This window comes from Varroa jacobsoni, unplaced genomic scaffold (genome assembly GCF_002532875.2).
Source record: "Varroa jacobsoni isolate VJ856 unplaced genomic scaffold, vjacob_1.0 contig00139, whole genome shotgun sequence".
Taxonomy (NCBI): domain Eukaryota; kingdom Metazoa; phylum Arthropoda; class Arachnida; order Mesostigmata; family Varroidae; genus Varroa; species Varroa jacobsoni.
Genome location: NW_019214418.1, coordinates 219,151 through 228,112, shown reverse-complemented (window position 1 = coordinate 228,112; position 8,962 = coordinate 219,151). Strand labels below are relative to the sequence as shown.

The 8,962-nt window shown below is 38.2% G+C and overlaps 1 long non-coding RNA gene across 1 annotated transcript; it reads left to right on the top strand.

The window, feature by feature from the left end:
• The first annotated feature begins 2,615 nt into the window (after nucleotides 1-2,615).
• On the top strand, nucleotides 2,616-8,495 carry LOC147752071 (uncharacterized). Its single transcript, XR_015315099.1, has 5 exons — nucleotides 2,616-2,870; nucleotides 3,150-3,388; nucleotides 6,180-6,325; nucleotides 7,444-7,869; nucleotides 8,301-8,495. It is a non-coding gene; the product is annotated as an uncharacterized LOC147752071 (long non-coding RNA).
• The last annotated feature ends 467 nt before the right edge of the window (nucleotides 8,496-8,962 follow it).

The window sequence follows — 8,962 nt, the reverse complement described above, 5'->3', positions numbered from 1 at the left end:
TTAGTCACAAAAGACCTTTTGATTTGCTAGGGCCAACTGAATCGTTTGATGTAAAACTTACGTTGTTCTTCATATGTATTTCAAATGCTCTATGTGACCTAGGAAAATGTACCATTGCCGTTCCAGACACTCAGATTGACTCAGTATGTATTAGAGTCGAACAAGGCTACAGTTAACTGCGATACACTGTTAACTGCTATGGAAAAGCAGAAATAGATGCAACTTATTTTGAAGAAGAAAGTTAATCAAATCAATTTCTTCAATCAAATCTAGTTAAACGCTGTAGTACTCGGCGTTAAAGAGGACTAGCTTGCTACTTGACCATTCGATTGATACAGTGTCTATCTCAACCGTACCAAAGGTCAGAGCGTGCGTCTTTTTGACGTTGCCTACAGTTGACGGGCAGCCAGGTGTCACTCAATAGACAGCTTGGTAAAACATTCTAAAGAATCTTTTTTTTCTGTTATATAGCTTCAATTGTAGTACATAAACATTGACAGCGATCCAGCGCTTCTGGGATGTTCCGTGCCCTTTGGCGCTTCGCCTTCCTAATGCTACGCCCATTACGAAAGTATTCTTGTGCTTGACCAAGCATAGACAGACCGGTGCCCTTTTAAAAATCTGGCGCCGAACGATTTGCACAGACAAGAACCGACATCAAATTCGAGAGATTTTTCAAAAAGATCTACAACATGTAGAAATAGGAAGGGGAAAGGGATGGAGTTGAAGGAACTCGCTTGGTCTCTAAATGCCTCCCCGGTGAGTTGGACAAGAAGCACTTTTATGTGTACAGATTGCAACTTACAAGCGCGTTCAACATATACGGGCGAAGTAAAGTAGAGCGCTTATGTTATTTTGCGTCTTTCTGTTGCTCTTTCCGCGTCCCTCTTGTTGACTTTCACTTAATACCCCCATTTCCGGCAAAGATGAACTCTCGGGCTGCGTATTACCTCGTTTCTCGCTTTCCCTAGGTGGATCAGCCTACTAGTACCAGTAACTTGCCAGCAAGCAAGCGAGCCGCTGTCGGGTAACACTCCCTTTGGAGGATCCATTTTGTTTCTTGCGAAGGATAAAGGGAGCAGCCGGAAGGACACGGAAAGCGAAAGATAGTGATGATACAAGCAGCACAAAGCCGACAGGAAAGCGTATGGGAGGAAAAGAGATGGGAATGTCGCAACATTTTGCTGTGCTTTAGGCCATCACAAGTAGCCAGGAAAACGCAGAGCACTCAGCAAAGCAGATAACCGACAGGTATCAATGCGATGCCGGTGTCTAACCGTTGGTTGCATTAGTTCACCCAGACGAGTGGGCTACAGACGATGAGAAAACAACGAGAAGACGAACGTCAAAAAAATGTAGGTGCTTCTGTCACGTTGCGTTCTTTCTTATTTTTTTTTACTATTCGCAGTTAGCGTGAGGCAACGAATCGGCGCCGACGAAGAGGCAGAATCCTATTGAAGCTTGCCAATGATTTATCCAAATTCGCGCCCATTCCTGACCTTCTTTCCTTATTTCCTGCGTGCTTGCTTCTTTCGCTTCACTTTAATCCCTTTTTTTTTATTAGCAATAACCACCACCGTCCAATACAATACAAATAATCCTTAATTGTTAGTCAAGGAGGCATGTATGCGTGTGAGGGTAGGTGGCGACATACATAAAAGTACTTTCCAAACTATATTAATACGCTACTTCATTAGGCGTGCTTGCAGAAATTATTATCAGTCTTTTTCAGAATCTCTGTGCCTTTGCTTGACATTATAGCACTTATGTTACGATGGTCGCTCGAAATTATTAACTGGGAACTCCAAAAGAGTGGTTACTAAAATCGGTTCAACACTTGCTTATCATAAAAATATATTTTTGCTGTAAGTAGCAGTAACTCTTTAATCACTGATTTCTACACGCTCATAGCAGAAATATGACATAAAAATCAGATTTTCGGCATTTCGATAAAATTAATGGTCGCTTTTTGCACGAAATCGTCAGATGTCCCAATTGTCTCCAATGAAAGACGAAGACTGTTGTTTCCGTTTTGATGCTGATATTAAAAAACTGGCTATTTTTCTATCAAATAAAGTCTCCTACGAAGTCTTCCATATTCAGCACGGTGGATATTATCGCTGAATCCCTGAGAACTCTTCGTAGTATGAATCAAATTTATTGTAAATACATTAAAAGAATCAATAAACTCTAGTTTAAATTATTTTCACATCAAACTTTTGTAAAAACGAAAAATCCACTACGTCTGCCCGAAAACAGTTCGGTAATAACTCCTACGCAAATAGTAAATTAACTCTGGTGATTGAACATCCTTGAAACCTGTTTGTGTTTCAAAATAACACGAAAATTGGAGAATAACTAATACGATATGCGATTAATAATAAAAATAATAGGAAGAAGAGTAGTACATGTAGAAGACCTAGAAAAATATTAAATATATAGAGCTATAGAGCTCTTGATTTCGTTATGGTACATGCCTAACGGTATATATCAAATATTTCGTGCTTTCTGAGGTTAACGACACCGATTTGAAGTAGAGTGTTCGGCAGGTGTTGCAAGCACAATATTACCTTGCGATACCCACCAGACTCCATTAGATGACACATTTTTGCACTATTCGTAGGTTTTCGCCCTGTTTTTTGCCTACTGTCGCAGGAAAGAGTTGCGAGCCCCACTACATCTCGCGGTAAGGAGCGACAGCAGTTTGCGGTATTCTACGGAAAAAGCACACCTCTGTCACATTGATGTGGGTGTCACTGAATAAGGACTGCGAAGCAGCAGCGTTTTTCAAGACTAACATTGTGTTCTAGATATTAATTGAGAACCTGTCAGTCAGAAAAGAAAGGAATAATGTCTTGCCATTGAGAGAGGTAAAGTAGAATAGATCAGTTGCGTTTTTAACTACGTAAGCAGGTTCATATATATCAATGCTACTCCAATCGCAAAAATCCAGTCGAGGCGTGTGGAATACATATATCGGAAAGACTATATATATATATATATATATATATATATATATATATATATAGCTTTTTTCTGGTATGGAAAAGCTGTAGCTTTTCCGATATATGTATGTAGGAATAAAAAGAACATAAATCATTTCATTTTTAAAACATATTTTAATAAAAGAAAACTCTCTTGTTTTTTAGCATTTTGAATGCGTACGCTGTTGAAACTGCAGCCTTTGTGAATTTAAATACATTATCGGCTCAGCATTTGTTCCACTCCTTCGGGATACTTCATGATGATTGCGAACCAAATGTAACGTAAAGTCACTACGTTTGCCTGTTTGTTACACTTCGCAGCAGAATGACGAACAAGATGATCGTATCTTGTATAAACTCTTGTAGAGCAGCGATATCGTACTGGCGAACAAGCCACAGCAATGGTAATACATCATAGAGGGATAATAAAAAGATGTCCCTGTGTATTTTGACATTGTTACAACGAAATATCACAGTCTTAGTATCCATAGAAATATCATCAGCAGACTGACGATTCCCTTCAAGAATGTAGATATATGAGGCACTACACTAGGCTGTGAAGTCTAATTTTCATTGAACAATAGGATAGGCACCATATATTTTATGGATGACATGCCATCCATATCTCTCTTTATAAGTCATTATTTCATTTAGATTCAAAGAAATCTATAAATGTTGTTCTTTTGTTGTTTGGGTTTGTTCCATTCAACTGTAAACTAGAAATGTGCACTCAAAAAAAGTCCCCTCACTTTGAAATTTACATACATATTAACTAAGCACAACTGTAGTCGGAAAGCACTGGGCCGCATGGCGTTAAACACAACAAGTGGCTTTGGATTTTTGACACCTCTTTTGTGTGCATCAGCAAAATGTTGCCCGATTCTCCGTCCTCGTCTTCCAAATAAGCAAATTCAGACGAACAAGTTAATTTATGGTCCATTCGCCGTCACGCTATTTTTTACTAATTTAGTTATTCCTCCTTACCAGAAACATTGAAGATTGTTGAGAACGTTTCACCACCCTCACAGCTATTAAATGTCCTGTTATCAGCGGTTGGAAGAAGTAAAGAATGAAGAATATGTCTAAAAAGTATGCTGGGCACAAACGAATCCTCTATGCTTGCAAGCTTGTTTTAAGGAATTCTTTTCTTCTTATGCTGATCACTAAGCCATTAACAAGCCCGCACGCTTTACTTGAAAAGATCTCGGTATCTTATGGCTTATTGTGTCCTATATATACAACAAAGTAAAAAGTTCAAAACATTGTTGAGCACCGTGACACAGTTTCAACCGTAAAGCAATTTCAAGATACAAATATATGGCAGATAAAAAATATATTTATGCTAAGTTACCCAAGATATAAGTTATAAGACGTGATCCAAAAGTAGGGAAAATGAGGCTCTATGGGACAGGTGTTGCACAGGCGACTGCGTATTTTTCTAGCTAGGGAACAGCTATTTGAAACTGTAAATTGAATGAAATCCATGTTACATTTCAAAGGATGGGCGTATATAAGGCAGCTGAACGTTAAAAAGGCAAAATAACTAGCTTTTTCTTATAGCACGGTTTTGTTTGTCCCCAATTTACATTTTCAAGGGAACGCTCAAAGAAAATTAGATTTTATATAAATGATTATATCGAGTCATATTACACGATTATATTATATATATACAGGTTAAAGCTGTATAGGCCATTGCATTTCGAGCTTATGTAGAACTGGATGACACCTCTGGACGTTAACTCTACAAAAAAATTGAAAGAAATATATGGCCCCTCAGTATGCAACTCAGTAGGAATTAGTGTACGTGTCTATCTGTCAATTAACACAAAGGCTTCGTATTCACTAAAAAGCATATTGTTATTGTTACTTTTGATGACTTCACTGACATATGCATCATTCGAATAAAACAGTCTGATCGCCGTGTGCACCACATTGCCGATGCTCACGATCAAAACTTACCGTGAATAATTATCTATAACCTCGATAATAATACAAGCCTCAGTACGATTAAGTTAGGACCGGCGCCCACATTCTTTTGCTTCCTTTTCATTTCTCGAACAAAATGCAACTCGTAGATGTGCCGTGGAAAACTCGACTTCACACTACATGGCAGCATCTCTTGTAGGTCCATAATAGATTATAATCTAACTAGCTTGGCAGTGATTTATGGTTGAGCATTGTCTTCTCTTGCCAATATGTATGGTCTTCACAGTCCTTTCTATCAACAAAACATACTCCCTTAAGCTTTGTTGGGTGACTGATTTCTTCACACGAAGTCATTAGTGGTGCTTACAGCCTAGTTTCTGGTCCACGTAAGCCCACTCAGTAGGGCTATTTCGAAAAGGAATCAATCGTAGTGAGCTCATTTAGGACACATAATACGAAAGTCTTCGACGAATTTACTAAAATAATTTTTCTCTCCTGTAACACCGGTCTCAGTGTTCAATGGTGACAGTAGAAAAGTTTTGACACGTATAGCCCCAATCTACTCTACATTTCTTGTTTTCCTCAGGATTATTAAAGGAAGCCTGTAGTTATAATAATCCTGTTATTTTCGGTTCTAGTGTCGGTTTCTTCCAAGCCTTAAAAGATGTGTTACCATCAAATCTTTTAGCAGGCCCCTCTTTGAATATATATATATATAAATATATATATAACGGCCGCATGAATTTTAAAAAATATTTTTACTTTTGAGATACCTTTTCGCCGACTACTCATTTGCCACTCTCCAGTAATCGAGGTTATAACAGTTATATATATTATTATCCATTCGTTGCTGTCTCCAGGCCATCGACCTACAATACATCTATGCAGAGACAATCGAGTTTTGCGCAGATGTGTTACAGAGAGTACACTAGTACTATTCGTCAAAAGCGAAGTTCAACATTTTTTAGCGTTCCTTCTTTATTTTTTTATTTTTATTGAATGATCCCCGCCGTCGTCGTTATCAGCAGCAGGAGCAGAAGCCCACCGTCGAATGTATTTATAACGGGAACTCGCGTGGACTGACACGGTCGTTTTTGAAACTACCGCGTCAATCCACGTGCGTGTTGTAAACTTAAATAGGGATACAAACAGGTTGACGGACGGTCAAGACAGAAAGAATGAGTAAGAAACAAGTTTACATATTGCTGTTATACCCTTTTCGTTAATTTCCGTTTTTGTACACATTTATCAACTTACTGGACCGTGAAGGATCAACTACCTCCCCGAATCTCGTAGGCAGCGTTTTCGGGCTAAAAGTGGAAGCGGTTCATCCCTATAAACCAGTATTGAAAGCGCACGTAGGCTACACCGGCTGTTGTACGGACAATGTGTTCCTACTGCCGGCGGCAGAAGCAGTTAAGTATTCGTTTGCGTTCTATTATAGCCTTTCCTTTACGCTTTCTTGTTGTATAAATACTGATGTCATGCATTATCATAAAGTCGACCAAAGATTTTTAGGTGAAAGAAAAATAGGCACACGTTCCTTACACCAATACGTTGTTTTAGATCCGCCACCTTCATTGAAAAGGACGCAACTATTAACTCGTTTATAACTGTATAAGAAGAATCGTTTATAACTGTATAATCACTAAATTAATAAATGGTAAAAACTGTATGAGTGGGACTGTTCTTCTAGACTATACTACATACTCTCAAAGGTGGCAGTTAGTTAGAAAACAGACTTTAGTATAACGGAGGTTCTTATCTGCGAATAGTCATTTTGGTGTACGCTAGTAAAGAATATAAGTAGACAATATTTTCGATTTCTAAAAAACAACCGTCGTACAGTTATGACTTCTGACTCTCCGAAAAGGCGACGAGTTTGTTGTCTGTTTAATGTCCAGCATCAATAAGGCCCCTTGATTTGGTTAATATTCTTTTCCGCAAAATTTCTTATCCGGTGTTGTACTTAATAGATGTTGTAGATAATGAGTTACAAAAAATTGACTTACTCGAACAGAATTTGTCGTGCTCAGATCAATTGTTGTTGAGCACTCGTCGATTATTGCTTCCTATCACTTAAAATGCAATTAGAACCAAACAGCCCATTTACCCAAAAGGCTCTTAGATGTGACTTAAAAAAACTATATATTACAATTAAAATATATATATTACAAATTAGGTGTGCGTATATCGGAGATTATGTGAAAAGCTATGTTAGGAGAATGCTGTCAAGATCAGGTGAAAGCGTGACAGAGACAGTAGCAGTTGTAGGAACAACATCTGCATTCATTATATACGCTTCATGTATCCACTTTGTGTCTTTATGTACAAATCTATAGATTACAATGAAGTCTGCAACCTTTTTGCTCATATATTTAATCGACCACCCTCACATTTAACATTATTAAAATGTTTTTGCATTATCTTAGTTTTCAGCCCGATGACTCGATCTCCTTCTTAAAAATGGAAATTTCAGAGATTACTTATACTTTGTGGTTGTTGCCTAACATTGCTTAGTGCGTTATTTCAGTGAAGGAGCCGGTCGTAGAGGGACGTGTGCATACAGACATCATTAGGCCATCGGACGTTTCTCTATCCCCTCCACATAATTCTCTTGTCGGTTATATTACGACCGGGCCAATGTATATGGTTTCTATCTTGCTTTGGGTTGCGGGTTTGACAAGATTTCTATTTTATTAAATATCCGCTCAATAGCAGAGCGTGTAGAAATTACGGCACGGAGAAGGAGCGTCCTCTGTTATTCACAGTGACTCCTGGCTGATATCTGTGGACAGTAATTATATCGTTGCAGCTTCTAAATATTTTGTCTTCACGTTCCCATCTCTTCCACTCGACCGCCAACAGCGAGAAGAAGAAGACCAGTAGTAAAACAAAATGGCAGCAGTACGTAACGACAACGGGAGTGGCCAAACGGGGTAGAAGGTGACAGCAAGAGGTAAAAAGTGTTGTATACCATACAATGAATAGTATTAACAGGATCACAGCCGTAAGAGAAACTCTGCCAGTCAGAATTGTGTAGTAGAGCTTCAATTCGTATACGAGGTCTGTGACCTAAACCGCACATTGCACAGTAGTACCTCAGTCATAGTAAGAGTCATCGTTACATAAACTTATTCTATAATAATATAATGACTCTTCAGACATCGAAGCCCGTAAATTCATGTCGATTCTAAACTACAAGTATCTACCATGATTTACTTCATTTATTTACATTTTGAGAACCAAGTGCCATGTCTGATAGACTTTGAAGTAATACGACGTCGCAAAAAACGACTACCAAAGGTAAGTTCTCATCAATCAATCATTACGGTTAAAATACTCGCAAGACGAATAAGTATAATATAATTAACTTTTGACATTTTTCAGCACATCCTTGTTCACCTGGAGCTGAAATTGACGATACTCGCTATGATTTGGGACATTGCCATCTGCTTTTCCGACAAAATATTTCTTTAAGTTTTATGAACGCTGTGTATTGTGTTTAATCACCAGCTCTAATCTTGGTTTATTAATTTCTCTAGATTACCACTTTTCTATGGCCGTGTTCGTCCCCTGCTCTCTCCTGAATAATATAACGCCTACAGATATATCTATAGACGCGAATAATATGAGTTTTTATTGAACCGTTACATATACGTTGGATATACAGTGTGTGTCTACAAGACACAGTACCGTATTCAACTGCATACTTTATTTGCATATTTACATGCCTACTTTGGTATTAAAACAAGATGGACAGTAAATATTTCGGATTGCGTGAGCAATAACATTACCATTTTCTATTTTCGTTAGTGTGCAGAAATGCGGAACTCTGCATCCGGTGCACTTTCATAGAGGAAGCCACTGTTGCATTCATTTAGGTGGAAATAATGCTATAGATCGATATCAGTTGACAGATGTTCAATATGAAACAAGGATATACAATAGCCTGATTTCAAGATAACATGTTCTACTTTGAAGCCATAGCATTGTTTCAGAAAAATGAACTTTGGGCATGAACGTAGTACATCGAACTTATACGAAAGCTA